Below are 19,832 nucleotides of genomic sequence, written 5' to 3' on the forward strand. Positions count from 1 at the left end.
GCTATTTACCCCCTCCCCCCCCAATGCAGGGGCTATTTACCACCCAATGCACGGGCTATTTACCCCCCAATGCACGCTTATTTACCACCCAATGCACGGGCTATTTACCACCCAATGCAGGAGCTATTTACCCCCTCCCCCCAATGCACGGGCTAATTACCCCCTCCCCCCCAATGCAGGGGCTATTTACCAACCAATACACGGGCTATTTACCCCCTCCCCCCCAATGCAGGGGCTATTTACCCCCCAATGCAGGGGCTATTTACCCCCCAATGCAGGGCTATTTACCTCCCAATGCACGGGCTATTTACCCCCCAATGCAGGGGCTATTTACCCCCCAATGCAGGGGCTATTTACCTCCCAATGCAGGGGCTATTTACCACCCAATGCAGGGGCTATTTACCTCCCAATGCAGGGGCTATTTACCTCCCAATGCACGGGCTATTTACCCCCCCCAATGCAGGGGCTATTTACCTCCCAATGCAGGGGCTATTTACCACCCAATGCAGGGGCTATTTACCACCCAATGCACGGGCTATTTACCCCCCAATGCAGAGGCTATTTAACCCCCCCCCAATGCACAGGCTATTTACCCCCCAATGCAGGGGCTATTTACCCCCCAATGCAAGGGCTATTTACCCCCAATGCACAGGCTATTTACCCCCCCAATGCACAGGCTATTTACCCCCCAATGCAGGGGCTATTTACCCCCCAATGCAGGGGCTATTTACCTCCCAATGCAGGCGCTATTTACCACCCAATGCACGGGCTATTTACCCCCCAATGCAGGGGCTATTTACCCCCCAATGCACAGGCTATTTACCCCCCAATGCAGGGGCTATTTACCCCCCAATGCAGGGGCTATTTAACCCCCCCCCCCAATGCACAGGCTATTTACCCCCCAATGCAGGGGCTATTACCCCCCAATGCAGGGGCTATTTACCCCCCAATGCACAGGCTATTTACCCCCCCAATGCACAGGCTATTTACCCCCCAATGCAGGGGCTATTTACCCCCCAATGCAGGGGCTATTTACCTCCCAATGCAGGCGCTATTTACCACCCAATGCACGGGCTATTTACCCCCCAATGCAGGGGCTATTTACCCCCCAATGCACAGGCTATTTACCCCCCAATGCAGGGGCTATTTACCCCCCAATGCAGGGGCTATTTACCTCCCAATGCACGGGCTATTTACCACCCAATGCACGGGCTATTTACCCCCCAATGCACGGGCTATTTACCTCCCAATGCACGGGCTATTTACCACCCAATGCACGGGCTATTTACCACCCAATGCACGGGCTATTTACCCCCCAATGCACGGGCTATTTACCTCCCAATGCACGGGCTATTTACCCCCCAATGCACGGGCTATTTACCTCCCAATGCACGGGCTATTTACCTCCCAATGCACGGGCTATTTACCCACCCAATGCAGGGGCTATTTACCCCTCAATGTACGGGCTATTTACCCCCCAATGCACGTGCTATTTACCTCCCAATGCAGGGGCTATTTACCCCCCAATGCACGGGCTATTTACCCCCCAATGCACGGGCTATTTACCTCCCAATGCTCAGGCTATTTACCCCCCCAATGCACAGGCTATTTACCCCCCAATGCAGGGGCTATTTACCCCCCAATGCAGGGGCTATTTACCTCCCAATGCACGGGCTATTTACCACCCAATGCAGGGGCTATGTAACCCCCAATGCAGGGGCTATTTACCTCCCAATGCACGGGCTATTTACCACCCAATGCACGGGCTATTTACCTCCCAATGCACGGACTCTTTACCACCCAATGCACTGGCTATTTACCACCCAATGCACGGGCTATTTACCTCCCAATGCACGGGCTATTTACCACCCAATGCACGGGCTATTTACCCCCCAATGCACGGGCTATTTACCTCCCAATGCACGGGCTATTTACCCCCCAATGCACGGGCTATTTACCTCCCAATGCACGTGCTATTTACCACCCAATGCACGGGCTATTTACCCCCCAATGCACGGGTTATTTACCACCCAATGCACGGGCTATTTACCCCCCAATGCACGGGCTATTTACCCCCCAATGCACGGGCTATTTACCTCCCAATGCACGGGCTATTTTCCCCCCAATGCAGGGGCTATTTACCTCCCAATGCACGGGCTATTTACCCCACAATGCAGGGGCTATTTACCCCCCCAATGCACAGGCTATTTACCACCCAATGCAGGGGCTATTTACCCCCAATGCAGGGGCTATTTACCCCCCCAATGCAGGGGCTATTTACCTCCCAATGCACGGGCTATTTACCACCCAATGCAAGGGCCATTTACACCCCAATGCAGGGGCTATTTACCCCCCCAATCCACAGGCTATTTACCCCCCAATGCAGGGGCTATTTACCCCCCAATGCACAGGCTATTTACCCCCCAATGCAGGGGCTATTTACCCCCAATGCAGGGGCTATTTACCTCCCAATGCAGGGGCTATTTACCACCCAATGCAAGGGCTATTTACCCCCCAATGCAGGGGCTATTTACCCCCCCAATGCACAGGTATTTACCCCCCAATGCAGGGGCTATTTACCCCCCAGTTCAGGGGCTATTTACCTCCCAATGCAGGGGCTATTTACCTCCCAATGCACGGGCTATTTACCCCCCCAATGCACGGGCTATTTACCCCCCAATGCACGGGCTATTTACCTCCCAATGCACGGGCTATTTACCCCCCAATGCACGGGCTATTTACCCCCCAATGCACGGGCTATTTACCACCCAATGCACGGTCTATTTACCCCCTCCCCCCCCAATGCACGGGCTATTTACCCCCTCCCCCCCCAATGCAGGGGCTATTTACCACCCAATGCACGGGCTATTTACCCCCCAATGCACGGCTTATTTACCACCCAATGCACGGGCTATTTACCACCCAATGCAGGAGCTATTTACCCCCTCCCCCCCAATGCACGGGCTAATTACCCCCTCCCCCCCAATGCAGGGGCTATTTACCACCCAATGCACGGGCTATTTACCCCCTCCCCCCAAATGCAGGGGCTATTTACCCCCCAATGCAGGGGCTATTTACCCCCAAATGCAGGGGCTATTTACCTCCCAATGCACGGGCTATTTACCCCCCAATGCAGGGGCTATTTACCCCCCAATGCAGGGGCTATTTACCTCCCAATGCAGGGGCTATTTACCACCCAATGCAGGGGCTATTTACCTCCCAATGCAGGGGCTATTTACCTCCCAATGCACGGGCTATTTACCCCCCCAAAGCAGGGGCTATTTACCTCCCAATGCAGGGGCTATTTACCACACAATGCAGGGGCTATTTACCACCCAATGCACGGGCTATTTACCCCCCAATGCAGGGGCTATTTACCCCACCCAATGCACAGGCTATTTACTCCCCAATGCAGGGGCTATTTACCCCCCAATGCAGGGGCTATTTACCCCCCAATGCACAGGCTATTTACCCCTCCAATGCACAGGCTATTTACCCCACAATGCAGGGGCTATTTACCCCCCAATGCAGGGGCTATTTACCTCCCAATGCAGGCGCTATTTACCACCCAATGCACGGGCTATTTACCCCCCAATGCAGGGGCTATTTACCCCCCAATGCACAGGCTATTTACCCCCCAATGCAGGGGCTATTTACCCCCCAATGCAGGGGCTATTTACCTCCCAATGCACGGGCTATTTACCACCCAATGCACGGGCTATTTACCCCCCAATGCACGGGCTATTTACCTCCCAATGCACGGGCTATTTACCACCCAATGCACGGGTATTTACCACCCAATGCACGGGCTATTTACCCCCCAATGCACGGGCTATTTACCTCCCAATGCACGGGCTATTTACCCCCCAATGCACGGGCTATTTACCTCCCAATGCACGGGCTATTTACCTCCCAATGCACGGGCTATTTACCCACCCAATGCAGGGGCTATGTACCCCCCAATGCACGGGCTATTTACCCCCCAATGCACGGGCTATTTACCTCCCAATGCACGGGCTATTTACCCCCCAATGCACGGGCTATTTACCTCCCAATGCACGGGCTATTTACCTCCCAATGCACGGGCTATTTACCCACCCAATGCAGGGGCTATTTACCCCCCAATGCACGGGCTATTTACCCCCCAATGCACGGGCTATTTACCTCCCAATGCAGGGGCTATTTACCCCCCAATGCACGGGCTATTTACCTCCCAATGCTCAGGCTATTTAGCCCCCAATGCACAGGCTATTTACCCCCCAATGCAGGGGCTATTTACCCCCCAATGCAGGGGCTATTTACCTCCCAATGCAGGGGCTATTTACCACCCAATGCAGGGGCTATGTACCCCCCAATGCAGGGGCTATTTACCTCCCAATGCACGGGCTATTTACCACCCAATGCACGGGCTATTTACCTCCCAATGCACGGGCTATTTACCACCCAATGCACGGGTTATTTACCCCGCAATGCACGGGCTATTTACCTCCCAATGCACGGGCTATTTACCCCCCAATGCACGGGTTATTTACCCCCCAATGCACGGGCTATTTACCCCCCAATGCACGGGCTACTTACCCCCCAATGCACGGGCTATTTACCTCCCAATGCACGGGCTATTTACCCCCCAATGCAGGGGCTATTTACCTCCCAATGCACGGGCTATTTACCCCGCAATGCAGGGGCTATTTACCCCCCCCAATGCACAGGCTATTTACCACCCAATGCAGGGGCTATTTACCCCCAATGCAGGGGCTATTTACCCCCCCCAATGCAGGGGCTATTTACCTCCCAATGCACGGGCTATTTACCACCCAATGCAAGGGCTATTTACACCCCAATGCAGGGGCTATTTACCCCCACAATGCACAGGCTATTTACCCCCCAATGCAGGGGCTATTTACCCCCCAATGCAGAGGCTGTTTACCCCCCAATGCACAGGCTATTTACCCCCCCCAATGCACAGGCTATTTACCCCCCAATGCAGGGGCTCTTTACCACCCAATGCAGGGGCTATTTACCTCCCAATGCAGGGGCTATTTACCCCCCAATGCAAGGGCTATTTACCCCCCAATGCAGGGGCTATTTACCCCCCCCCCAATGCACAGGTATTTACCCCCCAATGCAGGGGGTATTTACCCCCCAATTCAGGGGCTATTTACCTCCCAATGCAGGGGCTATTTACCTCCCAATGCACGGGCTATTTACCCCCCCAATGCACGGGCTATTTACCCCCCCAATGCAGGGGCTATTTGCCTCCCAATGCACGGGCTATTTACCCCCCAATGCACGGGCTATTTACCTCCCAATGCACGGGCTATTTACCCCCCAATGCACGGGCTATTTACCCCCCAATGCACGGGCTATTTACCACCCAATGCACGGTCTATTTACCCCCTCCCCCCAATGCATGGGCTATTTACCCCCTCCCCCCCCAATGCAGGGGCTATTTACCACCCAATGCACGGCTTATTTACCACCCAATGCACGGGCTATTTACCCCCCAATGCACGGCTTATTTACCACCCAATGCACGGGCTATTTACCACCCAATGCAGGAGCTATTTACCCCCTCCCCCCAATGCACGGGCTAATTACCCCCTCCCCCCCAATGCAGGGGCTATTTACCACCCAATGCACGGGCTATTTACCCCCTCCCCCCCAATGCAGGGGCTATTTACCCCCCAATGCAGGGGCTATTTACCCCCCAATGCACGGGCTATTTACCTCCCAATGCACGGGCTATTTACCCCCCAATGCAGGGGCTATTTACCCCCCAATGCAGGGGCTATTTACCTCCCAATGCAGGGGCTATTTACCACCCAATGCAGGGGCTATTTACCTCCCAATGCAGGGGCTATTTACCTCCCAATGCACGGGCTATTTACCCCCCCAATGCAGGGGCTATTTACCTCCCAATGCAGGGGCTATTTACCACCCAATGCAGGGGCTATTTACCACCCAATGCACGGGCTATTTACCCCCCAATGCAGGGGCTATTTACCCCCCCCCCAATGCACAGGCTATTTACCCCCCAATGCAGGGGCTATTTACCCCCCAATGCAGGGGCTATTTAGCCCCCAATGCACAGGCTATTTACCCCCCCAATGCACAGGCTATTTACCCCCCAATGCAGGGGCTATTTACCCCCAATGCAGGGGCTATTTACCTCCCAATGCAGGCGCTATTTACCACCCAATGCACGGGCTATTTACCCCCCAATGCAGGGGCTATTTACCCCCCAATGCACAGGCTATTTACCCCCCAATGCAGGGGCTATTTACCCCCCAATGCAGGGGCTATTTACCTCCCAATGCACGGGCTATTTACCACCCAATGCACGGGCTATTTACCCCCCAATGCACGGGCTATTTACCTCCCAATGCACGGGCTATTTACCACCCAATGCACGGGCTATTTACCACCCAATGCACGGGCTATTTACCCCCCAATGCACGGGCTATTTACCTCCCAATGCACGGGCTATTTACCCCCCAATGCACGGGCTATTTACCTCCCAATGCACGGGCTATTTACCTCCCAATGCACGGGATATTTACCCACCCAATGCAGGGGCTATTTACCACCCAATGCACGGGCTATTTACCCCCCAATGCACGGGCTATTTACCCCCCAATGCACGGGCTATTTACCCTCCCAATGCATGGGCTATTTACCACCCAATGCACGGGCTATTTACCCCCCAATGCACGGGGTATTTACCCCCCAATGCACGGGCTATTTACCTCCCAATGCACGGGCTATTTACCCCCCAATGCAGGGGGTATTTACCTCCCAATGCACGGGCTATTTACCCCCCAATGCACGGGCTATTTACCCCCCCCAATGCACAGGCTATTTACCTCCCAATGCACAGGCTATTTACCCCCTCAATGCACAGGCTATTTAACCCCCCAATGCACAGGCTATTTACCCCCCAATGCAGGGGCTATTTACCCCCCAATGCAGGGGCTATTTACCTCCCAATGCAGGGGCTATTTACCACCCAATGCACGGTCTATTTACCCCCAAATGCAGGGGCTATTTACCCCCCCAATGCACAGGCTATTTACCCCCCAATGCAGGGGCTATTTACCCCCCAATGCAGGGGCTATTTACCTCCCAATGCACGGGCTATTTACCTCCCAATGCACGGGCTATTTACCCCCCCAATGCAGGGGCTATTTACCACCCAATGCAGGGGCTATTTACCCCCCAATGCACGGGCTATTTACCTCCCAATGCACGGGCTATTTACCACCCAATGCACGGGCTATTTACCCCACAAAGCACGGGCTATTTACCCCCCAATGCACGGACTATTTACCTCCCAATGCACGGCCTATTTACCCCCCAATGCACGGGCTATTTACCCCCCAATGCACGGGCTATTTACCACCCAATGCACGGTCTATTTACCCCCTCCCCCCCAATGCACGGTCTATTTACACCCTCCCCCCAATGCAGGGGCTATTTACCACCCAATGCACGGGCTATTTACCCCCCAATGCACGGCTTATTTACCACCCAATGCACGGGCTATTTACCACCCAATGCAGGGGCTATTTACCTCCCAATGCACGGGCTATTTACCCCCCAATGCAGGGGCTATTAACCCCCACAATGCACAGGCTATTTACCTCCCAATGCAGGGGCTATTTACCCCCCAATGCAGGGGCTATTTACCCCCCCAATGCAGGGGCTATTTACCACCCAATGCACGGGCTATTTACCACCCAATGCACGGGCTATTTACCCCCCAATGCAGGGGCTATTTACCCCCACAATGCACAGGCTATTTACGCCCCAATGCAGGGGCTATTTACCCCCAATGCACCGGCTATTTACCCCCTCAATGCACAGGCTATTTACCCCCCCAATGCACAGGCTATTTACCCCCCAATGCAGGGGCTATTTACCCCCCAATGCAGGGGCTATTTACCTCCCAATGCAGGGGCTATTTACCACCCAATGCACGGGCTATTTACCCCCAAATGCAGGGGCTATTTACCCCCCCAATGCACAGGCTATTTACCCCCCAATGCAGGGGCTATTTACCCCCCAATGCAGGGGCTATTTACCTCCCAATGCACGGGCTATTTACCTCCCAATGCACGGGCTATTTACCCCCCCAATGCAGGGGCTATTTACCACCCAATGCAGGGGCTATTTACCCCCCAATGCAGGGGCTATTTACCTCCCAATGCACGGGCTATTTACCACCCAATGCACGGGCTATTTACCCCACAATGCACGGGCTATTTACCCCCCCAATGCACGGGCTATTTACCTCCCAATGCACGGCCTTTTTACCCCCCAATGCACGGGCTATTTACCCCCCAATGCACGGGCTATTTACCACCCAATGCACGGTCTATTTACCCCCTCCCCCCCAATGCACGGGCTATTTACACCCTCCCCCCAATGCAGGGTCTATTTACCCCCCAATGCACGGGCTATTTACCACCCAATGCACGGTCTATTTACCCCCTCCCCCCAATGCACGGGCTATTTACCCCCTCCCCCCAATGCAGGGGCTATTTACCACCCAATGCACGGGCTATTAACCCCCCAATGCACGGCTTATTTACCACCCAATGCACGGGCTATTTACCACCCAATGCAGGAGCTATTTACCCCCTCCCCCCCAATGCACGGGCTAATTACCCCCTCCCCCCCAATGCAGGGGCTATTTACCACCCAATGCACGGGCTATTTACCCCCTCCCCCCCAATGCAGGGGCTATTTACCCCCCAATGCAGGGGCTATTTACCCCCCAATGCAGGGGCTATTTACCTCCCAATGCACGGGCTATTTACCCCCCAATGCAGGGGTATTTACCCCCCAATGCAGGGGCTATTTACCTCCCAATGCAGGGGCTATTTACCACCCAATGCAGGGGCTATTTACGTCCCAATGCAGGGGCTATTTACCTCCCAATGCACGGGCTATTTACCCCCCAATGCAGGGGTATTTACCTCCCAATGCAGGGGCTATTTACCACCCAATGCAGGGGCTATTTACCACCCAATGCACGGGCTATTTACCCCCCAATGCAGGGGCTATTTACCCCCCCCAATGCACAGGCTATTTACCCCCCAATGCAGGGGCTATTTACCCCCCAATGCAGGGGCTATTTACCCCCCAATGCACAGGCTATTTAACCCCTAATGCACAGGCTATTTACCCCCCAATGCAGGGGCTATTTACCCCCCAATGCAGGGGCTATTTACCTCCCAATGCAGGCGTTATTTACCACCCAATGCACGGGCTATTTACCCCCCAATGCAGGGGCTACTTACCCCCCAATGCACAGGCTATTTACCCCCCAATGCAGGGGCTATTTACCTCCCAATGCAGGGGCTATTTACCACCTAATGCACGGGCTATTTACCCCCCAATGCACGGGCTATTTACCTCCCAATGCACGGGCTATTTACCACCCAATGCACGGGCTATTTACCCCCCAATGCACGGGCTATTTACCTCCCAATGCACGGGCTATTTACCTCCCAATGCACGTGCTATTTACCTCCCAATGCACGGGCTATTTACCCACCCAAAGCAGGGGCTATTTACCACCCAATGCACGGGCTATTTACCCCCCAATGCACGGGCAATTTACCCCCCAATGCACGGGCTATTTACCTCCCAATGCTCGGGCTATTTACCCCCCAATGCAGGGGCTATTTACCTCCCAATGCACGGGCTATTTACCCCCCAATGCAGAGGCTATTTACCACCCAATGCACAGGCTATTTACCTCCCAATGCAGGGGCTATTTACCCCCCAATGCAGGGGCTATTTACCCCCCCAATGCAGGGGCTATTTACCTCCCAATGCACGGGCTATTTACCACCCAATGCACGGGCTATTTACCCCCCAATGCAGGGGCTATTTACCCCCACAATGCACAGGCTATTTACACCCCAATGCAGGGGCTATTTACCCCCCAATGCAGGGGCTATTTACCACCTCAATGCACAGGCTATTTACCCCCCCAATGCACAGGCTATTTACCCCCCAATGCAGGGGCTATTTACCCCCCAATGCAGGGGCTAGTTACCTCCCAATGCAGGGGCTACTTACGACCTAATGCACGGGCTATTTACCACCCAATGCACGGGCTATTTACCCCCCAATGCAGGGGCTATTTACCCCCCAATGCAGGTGCTATTTACCCCCCCAATGCACAGGCTATTTACCCCCCAATGCAGGGGCTATTTACCCCCCAATGCAGGGGCTATTTACCTCCCAATGCACGGGCTATTTACCTCCCAATGCACGGGCTATTTACCCCCCCAATGCAGGGGCTATTTACCACCCAATGCAGGGGCTATTTACCCCCCAATGCAGGGGCTATTTACCTCCCAATGCACGGGCTATTTACCACCCAATGCATGGGCTATTTACCACCCAATGCACGGGCTATTTACCCCCCAATGCACGGGCTATTTACCACCCAATGCACGGACTATTTACCCCCCAATGCACGGGCTATTTACCTCCCAATGCACGGGCTATTTACCCCCCAATGCACGGGCTATTTACCTCCCAATGCACGGGCTATTTACCTCCCAATGCACGGGCTATTTACCCCCCAATGCAGGGGCTATTTACCCCCCCCCCCCAATGCACAGGCTATTTACCCCCCAATGCAGGGGCTATTTACCCCCCAATGCAGGGGCTATTTACCCCCCAATGCACAGGCTATTTAACCCCCAATGCACAGGCTATTTACCCCCCAATGCAGGGGCTATTTACCCCCCAATGCAGGGGCTATTTACCTCCCAATGCAGGCGCTATTTACCACCCAATGCACGGGCTATTTACCCCCCAATGCAGGGGCTATTTACCCCCCAATGCACAGGCTATTTACCCCCCAATGCAGGGGCTATTTACCCCCCAATGCAGGGGCTATTTATCTCCCAATGCACGGGCTATTTACCACCTAATGCACGGGCTATTTACCCCCCAATGCATGGGCTATTTACCTCCCAATGCACGGGCTATTTACCACCCAATGCACGGGCTATTTACCCCCCAATGCACGGGCTATTTACCTCCCAATGCACGGGCTATTTACCTCCCAATGCACGGGCTATTTACCCACCCAATGCAGGGGCAATTTACCACCCAATGCACGGGCTATTTACCCCCCAATGCACGGGCTATTTACCCCCCAATGCACGGTCTATTTACCTCCCAATGCACGGGCTATTTACCCCCCAATGCAGGGGCTATTTTCCTCCCAATGCACGGGTATTTACCCCCCAATGCAGAGGCTATTTACCCCCCAATGCACAGGCTATTTACCTCCAAATGCAGGGGCTATTTACCCCCCAATGCAGGGGCTATTTACCCCCCCCAATGCAGGGGCTATTTACCTCCCAATGCACGGGCTATTTACCACCCAATGCACGGGCTATTTACCCCCCAATGCAGGGGCTATTTACCCCCACAATGCACAGGCTATTTACACCCCAATGCAGGGGCTATTTACCCCCCAATGCAGGGGCTATTTACCCCCTCAATGCACAGGCTATTTACCCCCCCAATGCACAGGCTATTTACCCCCCAATGCAGGGGCTATTTACCCCCCAATGCAGGGGCTAGTTACCTCCCAATGCAGGGGTATTTACCCCCCAATGCAGGTGCTATTTACCCCCCCAATGCACAGGCTATTTACCCCCCAATGCAGGGGCTATTTACCCCCCAATGCAGGGGCTATTTACCACCCAATGCACGGGCTATTTACCCCCCAATGCACGGGCTATTTACCACCCAATGCACGGGCTATTTACCCCCCAATGCAGGGGCTATTTACCCCCCAATGCAGGTGCTATTTACCCCCCCAATGCACAGGCTATTTACCCCCCAATGCAGGGGCTATTTACCCCCCAATGCAGGGGCTATTTACCTCCCAATGCACGGGCTATTTACCTCCCAATGCACGGGCTATTTACCCCCCCCCCAATGCAGGGGCTATCTACCACCCAATGCAGGGGCTATTTACCCCCCAATGCAGGGGCTATTTACCTCCCAATGCACGGGCTATTTACCACCCAATGCATGGGCTATTTACCCCCCAATGCACGGGCTATTTACCTCCCAATGCACGGGCTATTTACCACCCAATGCACGGGCTATTTACCACCCAATTCACGGGCTATTTACCCCCCAATGCACGGGCTATTTACCTCCCAATGCACGGGCTATTTACCCCCCAATGCACGGGCTATTTACCTCCCAATGCACTGGCTATTTACCTCCCAATGCACGGGCTATTTACCACCCAATGCATGGGCTATTTACCCCCCAATGCACGGGCTATTTACCTCCCAATGCACGGGCTATTTACCACACAATGCACGGGCTATTTACCACCCAATGCACGGGCTATTTACCACCCAATGCACGGGCTATTTACCTCCCAATGCACGGGCTATTTACCACCCAATGCACGGGCTATTTACCCCCCAATGCACGGGCTATTTTCCTCCCAATGCACGGGCTATTTACCCCCCAATGCACTGGCTATTTACCTCCCAATGCACGGGCTATTTACCCACCCAATGCAGGGGCTATTTACCACCCAATGCACGGGCTATTTACCTCCCAATGCACGTGCTATTTACCACCCAATGCACGGGCTATTTACCCCCCAATGCACGGGTTATTTACCCCCCAATGCACGGGCTATTTACCCCCCAATGCACGGGCTATTTACCTCCCAATGCACGGGCTATTTACCCCCCAATGCAGGGGCTATTTACCTCCCAATGCACGGGCTATTTACCCCCCAATGCAGGGGCTATTTACCCCCCCAATGCTCAGGCTATTTACCACCCAATGCAGGGGCTATTTACCCCCCAATGCCGGGGATATTTACCCCCTCCCCCCCAATGCACGGGCTATTTACCCCCTCCCCCCCAATGCAGGGGCTATTTACCCCCCAATGCAGCGGCTATTTACCCCCCAATGCACGGGCTATTTACCACCCAATGCACGGGCTATTTACCCCCCAATGCACGGGCTATTTACCCCCCAATGCACGGGCTATTTACCTCCCAATGCACGGGCTATTTACCCCCCAATGCAGGGGCTATTTACCTCCCAATGCACGGGCTATTTACCCCCCAATGCACGGGCTATTTACCCCCCCAATGCACAGGCTATTTACCTCCCAATGCACAGGCTATTTACCCCCTCAATGCACAGGCTATTTACCCCACCAATGCACAGGCTATTTACCCCCCAATGCAGGGGCTATTTACCCCCCAATGCAGGGGCTATTTACCTCCCAATGCAGGGGCTATTTACCACCCAATGCACGGTCTATTTACCCCCAAATGCAGGGGCTATTTACCCCCCCAATGCACAGGCTATTTACCCCCCAATGCAGGGGCTATTTACCCCCCAATGCAGGGGCTATTTACCTCCCAATGCACGGGCTATTTACCTCCCAATGCACGGGCTATTTACCCCCCCAATGCAGGGGCTATTTACCACCCAATGCAGGGGCTATTTACCCCCCAATGCACGGGCTATTTTCCTCCCAATGCACGGGCTATTTACCACCCAATGCACGGGCTATTTACCCCACAAAGCACGGGCTATTTACCCCCCAATGCACGGACTATTTACCTCCCAATGCACGGCCTATTTACCCCCCAATGCACGGGCTATTTACCCCCCAATGCACGGGCTATTTACCACCCAATGCACGGTCTATTTACCCCCTCCCCCCCAATGCACGGGCTATTTACACCCTCCCCCCAATGCAGGGGCTATTTACCACCCAATGCACGGGCTATTTACCCCCCAATGCACGGCTTATTTACCACCCAATGCACGGGCTATTTACCACCCAATGCAGGGGCTATTTACCTCCCAATGCACGGGCTATTTACCCCCCAATGCAGGGGCTATTAACCCCCCCAATGCACAGGCTATTTACCTCCCAATGCAGGGGCTATTTACCCCCCAATGCAGGGGCTATTTACCCCCCCCAATGCAGGGGCTATTTACCACCCAATGCACGGGCTATTTACCACCCAATGCACGGGCTATTTACCCCCCAATGCAGGGGCTATTTACCCCCACAATGCACAGGCTATTTACGCCCCAATGCAGGGGCTATTTACCCCCAATGCACCGGCTATTTACCCCCTCAATGCACAGGCTATTTACCCCCCCAATGCACAGGCTATTTACCCCCCAATGCAGGGGCTATTTACCCCCCAATGCAGGGGCTATTTACCTCCCAATGCAGGGGCTATTTACCACCCAATGCACGGGCTATTTACCCCCAAATGCAGGGGCTATTTACCCCCCCAATGCACAGGCTATTTACCCCCCAATGCAGGGGCTATTTACCCCCCAATGCAGGGGCTATTTACCTCCCAATGCACGGGCTATTTACCTCCCAATGCACGGGCTATTTACCCCCCCCAATGCAGGGGCTATTTACCACCCAATGCAGGGGCTATTTACCCCCCAATGCAGGGGCTATTTACCTCCCAATGCACGGGCTATTTACCACCCAATGCACGGGCTATTTACCCCACAATGCACGGGCTATTTACCCCCCAATGCACGGGCTATTTACCTCCCAATGCACGGCCTATTTACTCCCCAATGCACGGGCTATTTACCCCCCAATGCACGGGCTATTTACCACCCAATGCACGGTCTATTTACCCCCTCCCCCCCAATGCACGGGCTATTTACACCCTCCCCCCAATGCAGGGGCTATTTACCACCCAATGCAGGGGCTATTTACGTCCCAATGCAGGGGCTATTTACCTCCCAATGCACGGGCTATTTACCCCCCAATGCAGGGGCTATTTACCTCCCAATGCAGGGGCTATTTACCACCCAATGCAGGGGCTATTTACCACCCAATGCACGGGCTATTTACCCCCCAATGCAGGGGCTATTTACCCCCCCCAATGCACAGGCTATTTACCCCCCAATGCAGGGGCTATTTACCCCCCAATGCAGGGGCTATTTACCCCCCAATGCACAGGCTATTTAACCCCTAATGCACAGGCTATTTACCCCCCAATGCAGGGGCTATTTACCCCCAATGCAGGGGCTATTTACCTCCCAATGCAGGCGTTATTTACCACCCAATGCACGGGCTATTTACCCCCCAATGCAGGGGCTATTTACCCCCCAATGCACAGGCTATTTACCCCCCAATGCAGGGGCTATTTACCTCCCAATGCAGGGGCTATTTACCACCTAATGCACGGGCTATTTACCCCCCAATGCACGGGCTATTTACCTCCCAATGCACGGGCTATTTACCACCCAATGCACGGGCTATTTACCCCCCAATGCACGGGCTATTTACCTCCCAATGCACGGGCTATTTACCTCCCAATGCACGTGCTATTTACCTCCCAATGCACGGGCTATTTACCCACCCAAAGCAGGGGCTATTTACCACCCAATGCACGGGCTATTTACCCCCCAATGCACGGGCTATTTACCCCCCAATGCACGGGCTATTTACCTCCCAATGCTCGGGCAATTTACCCCCCAATGCAGGGGCTATTTACCTCCCAATGCACGGGCTATTTACCCCCCAATGCAGAGGCTATTTACCACCCAATGCACAGGCTATTTACCTCCCAATGCAGGGGCTATTTACCCCCCAATGCAGGGGCTATTTACCCCCCCAATGCAGGGGCTATTTACCTCCCAATGCACGGGCTATTTACCACCCAATGCACGGGCTATTTACCCCCCAATGCAGGGGCTATTTACCCCCACAATGCACAGGCTATTTACACCCCAATGCAGGGGCTATTTACCCCCCAATGCAGGGGCTATTTACCACCTCAATGCACAGGCTATTTACCCCCCCAATGCACAGGCTATTTACCCCCCAATGCAGGGGCTATTTACCCCCCAATGCAGGGGCTAGTTACCTCCCAATGCAGGGGCTACTTACGACCTAATGCACGGGCTATTTACCACCCAATGCACGGGCTATTTACCCCCCAATGCAGGGGCTATTTACCCCCCAATGCAGGTGCTATTTACCCCCCCAATGCACAGGCTATTTACCCCCCAATGCAGGGGCTATTTACCCCCCAATGCAGGGGCTATTTACCTCCCAATGCACGGGCTATTTACCTCCCAATGCACGGGCTATTTACCCCCCCAATGCAGGGGCTATTTACCACCCAATGCAGGGGCTATTTACCCCCCAATGCAGGGGCTATTTACCTCCCAATGCACGGGCTATTTACCACCCAATGCATGGGCTATTTACCACCCAATGCACGGGCTATTTACCCCCCAATGCACGGGCTATTTACCACCCAATGCACGGACTATTTACCCCCCAATGCACGGGCTATTTACCTCCCAATGCACGGGCTATTTACCCCCCAATGCACGGGCTATTTACCTCCCAATGCACGGGCTATTTACCTCCCAATGCACGGGCTATTTACCCCCCAATGCAGGGGCTATTTACCCCCCCCAATGCACAGGCTATTTACCCCCCAATGCAGGGGCTATTTACCCCCCAATGCAGGGGCTATTTACCCCCCAATGCACAGGCTATTTAACCCCCAATGCACAGGCTATTTACCCCCCAATGCAGGGGCTATTTACCCCCCAATGCAGGGGCTATTTACCTCCCAATGCAGGCGCTATTTACCACCCAATGCACGGGCTATTTACCCCCCAATGCAGGGGCTATTTACCCCCCAATGCACAGGCTATTTACCCCCCAATGCAGGGGCTATTTACCCCCCAATGCAGGGGCTATTTATCTCCCAATGCACGGGCTATTTACCACCTAATGCACGGGCTATTTACCCCCCAATGCATGGGCTATTTACCTCCCAATGCACGGGCTATTTACCACCCAATGCACGGGCTATTTACCCCCCAATGCACGGGCTATTTACCACCCAATGCACGGGCTATTTACCTCCCAATGCACGGGCTATTTACCCACCCAATGCAGGGGCAATTTACCACCCAATGCACGGGCTATTTACCCCCCAATGCACGGGCTATTTACCCCCCAATGCACGGGCTATTTACCTCCCAATGCACGGGCTATTTACCCCCCAATGCAGGGGCTATTTTCCTCCCAATGCACGGGTATTTACCCCCCAATGCAGAGGCTATTTACCCCCCAATGCACAGGCTATTTACCTCCAAATGCAGGGGCTATTTACCCCCCAATGCAGGGGCTATTTACCCCCCCAATGCAGGGGCTATTTACCTCCCAATGCACGGGCTATTTACCACCCAATGCACGGGCTATTTACCCCCCAATGCAGGGGCTATTTACCCCCACAATGCACAGGCTATTTACACCCCAATGCAGGGGCTATTTACCCCCCAATGCAGGGGCTATTTACCCCCTCAATGCACAGGCTATTTACCCCCCCCAATGCACAGGCTATTTACCCCCCAATGCAGGGTCTATTTACCCCCCAATGCAGGGGCTAGTTACCTCCCAATGCAGGGGTATTTACCCCCCAATGCAGGTGCTATTTACCCCCCCAATGCACAGGCTATTTACCCCCCAATGCAGGGGCTATTTACCCCCAATGCAGGGGCTATTTACCACCCAATGCAGGGGCTATTTACCCCCCAATGCACGGGCTATTTACCACCCAATGCACGGGCTATTTACCCCCCAATGCAGGGGCTATTTACCCCCCAATGCAGGTGCTATTTACCCCCCAATGCACAGGCTATTTACCCCCCAATGCAGGGGCTATTTACCCCCCAATGCAGGGGCTATTTACCTCCCAATGCACGGGCTATTTACCTCCCAATGCACGGGCTATTTACCCCCCCAATGCAGGGGCTATCTACCACCCAATGCAGGGGCTATTTACCCCCCAATGCAGGGGCTATTTACCTCCCAATGCACGGGCTATTTACCACCCAATGCATGGGCTATTTACCCCCCAATGCACGGGCTATTTACCTCCCAATGCACGGGCTATTTACCACCCAATGCACGGGCTATTTACCACCCAATTCACGGGCTATTTACCCCCCAATGCACGGGCTATTTACCTCCCAATGCACGGGCTATTTACCCCCCAATGCACGGGCTATTTACCTCCCAATGCACTGGCTATTTACCTCCCAATGCACGGGCTATTTACCACCCAATGCATGGGCTATTTACCCCCCAATGCACGGGCTATTTACCTCCCAATGCACGGGCTATTTACCACCCAATGCACGGGCTATTTACCACCCAATGCACGGGCTATTTACCACCCAATGCACGGGCTATTTACCTCCCAATGCACGGGCTATTTACCACCCAATGCACGGGCTATTTACCCCCCAATGCACGGGCTATTTACCTCCCAATGCACGGGCTATTTACCCCCCAATGCACTGGCTATTTACCTCCCAATGCACGGGCTATTTACCCACCCAATGCAGGGGCTATTTACCACCCAATGCACGGGCTATTTACCTCCCAATGCACGGGCTATTTACCCCCCAATGCACGGGTTATTTACCCCCCAATGCACGGGCTATTTACCCCCCAATGCACGGGCTATTTACCTCCCAATGCACGGGCTATTTACCCCCCAATGCAGGGGCTATTTACCTCCCAATGCACGGGCTATTTACCCCCCAATGCAGGGGCTATTTACCCCCCCAATGCTCAGGCTATTTACCACCCAATGCAGGGGCTATTTACCCCCCAATGCCGGGGATATTTACCCCCTCCCCCCCAATGCACGGGCTATTTACCCCCTCCCCCCCAATGCAGGGGCTATTTACCCCCCAATGCAGCGGCTATTTACCCCCCAATGCACAGGCTATTTACCCCCCAATGCACGGGCTATTTACCACCCAATGCACGGGCTATTTACCCCCCAATGCAGGGGCTATTTACCCCCCAATGCAGGGGCTATTTACCTCCCAATGCAGGCGCTATTTACCACCCAATGCACGGGCTATTTACCCCCCAATGCAGGGGCTATTTACCCCCCAATGCACAGGCTATTTACCCCCCAATGCAGGGGCTATTTACCCCCCAATGCAGGGGCTATTTACCTCCCAATGCACGGGCTATTTACCACCCAATGCACGGGCTATTTACCCCCCAATGCACGGGCTATTTACCTCCCAATGCACGGGCTATTTACCACCCAATGCACAGGCTATTTACCACCCAATGCACGGGCTATTTACCCCCCAATGCTCGGGCTATTTACCTCCCAATGCACGGGCTATTTACCCCCCAATGCACGGGCTATTTACCTCCCAATGCACGGGCTATTTACCTCCCAATGCACGGGCTATTTACCCACCCAATGCAGGGGCTATTTACCACCCAATGCACGGACTATTTACCACCCAATGCACGGGCTATTTACCCCCTAATGCACGGGCTATTTACCTCCCAATGCACGGGCTATTTACCCCCCAATGCACGGGCTATTTACCTCCCAATGCACGGGCTATTTACCTCCCAATGCACGGGCTATTTACCCACCCAATGCAGGGGCTATTTACCACCCAATGCACGGGCTATTTACCTCCCAATGCATGGGCTATTTACCACCCAATGCACGGGCTTTTTACCCCCCAATGCACAGGCTATTTACCCCCCAATGCACGGGCTATTTACCCCCCAATGCAGGGGCTATTTACCTCCCAATGCACGGGCTATTTACCTCCCAAAGCACGGGCTATTTACCCCCCCAAAGCAGGGGCTATTTACCACCCAATGCAGGGGCTATTTACCCCCCAATGCAGGGGCTATTTACCTCCCAAAGCACGGGCTATTTACCACCCAATGCACGGGCTATTTA

The sequence above is a fragment of the Chiloscyllium plagiosum genome, unplaced genomic scaffold, assembly GCF_037043375.1.
Source record: "Chiloscyllium plagiosum isolate Xiang-an unplaced genomic scaffold, Cpla_swu_hap1 HiC_scaffold_25, whole genome shotgun sequence".
NCBI lineage: Eukaryota > Metazoa > Chordata > Chondrichthyes > Orectolobiformes > Hemiscylliidae > Chiloscyllium > Chiloscyllium plagiosum.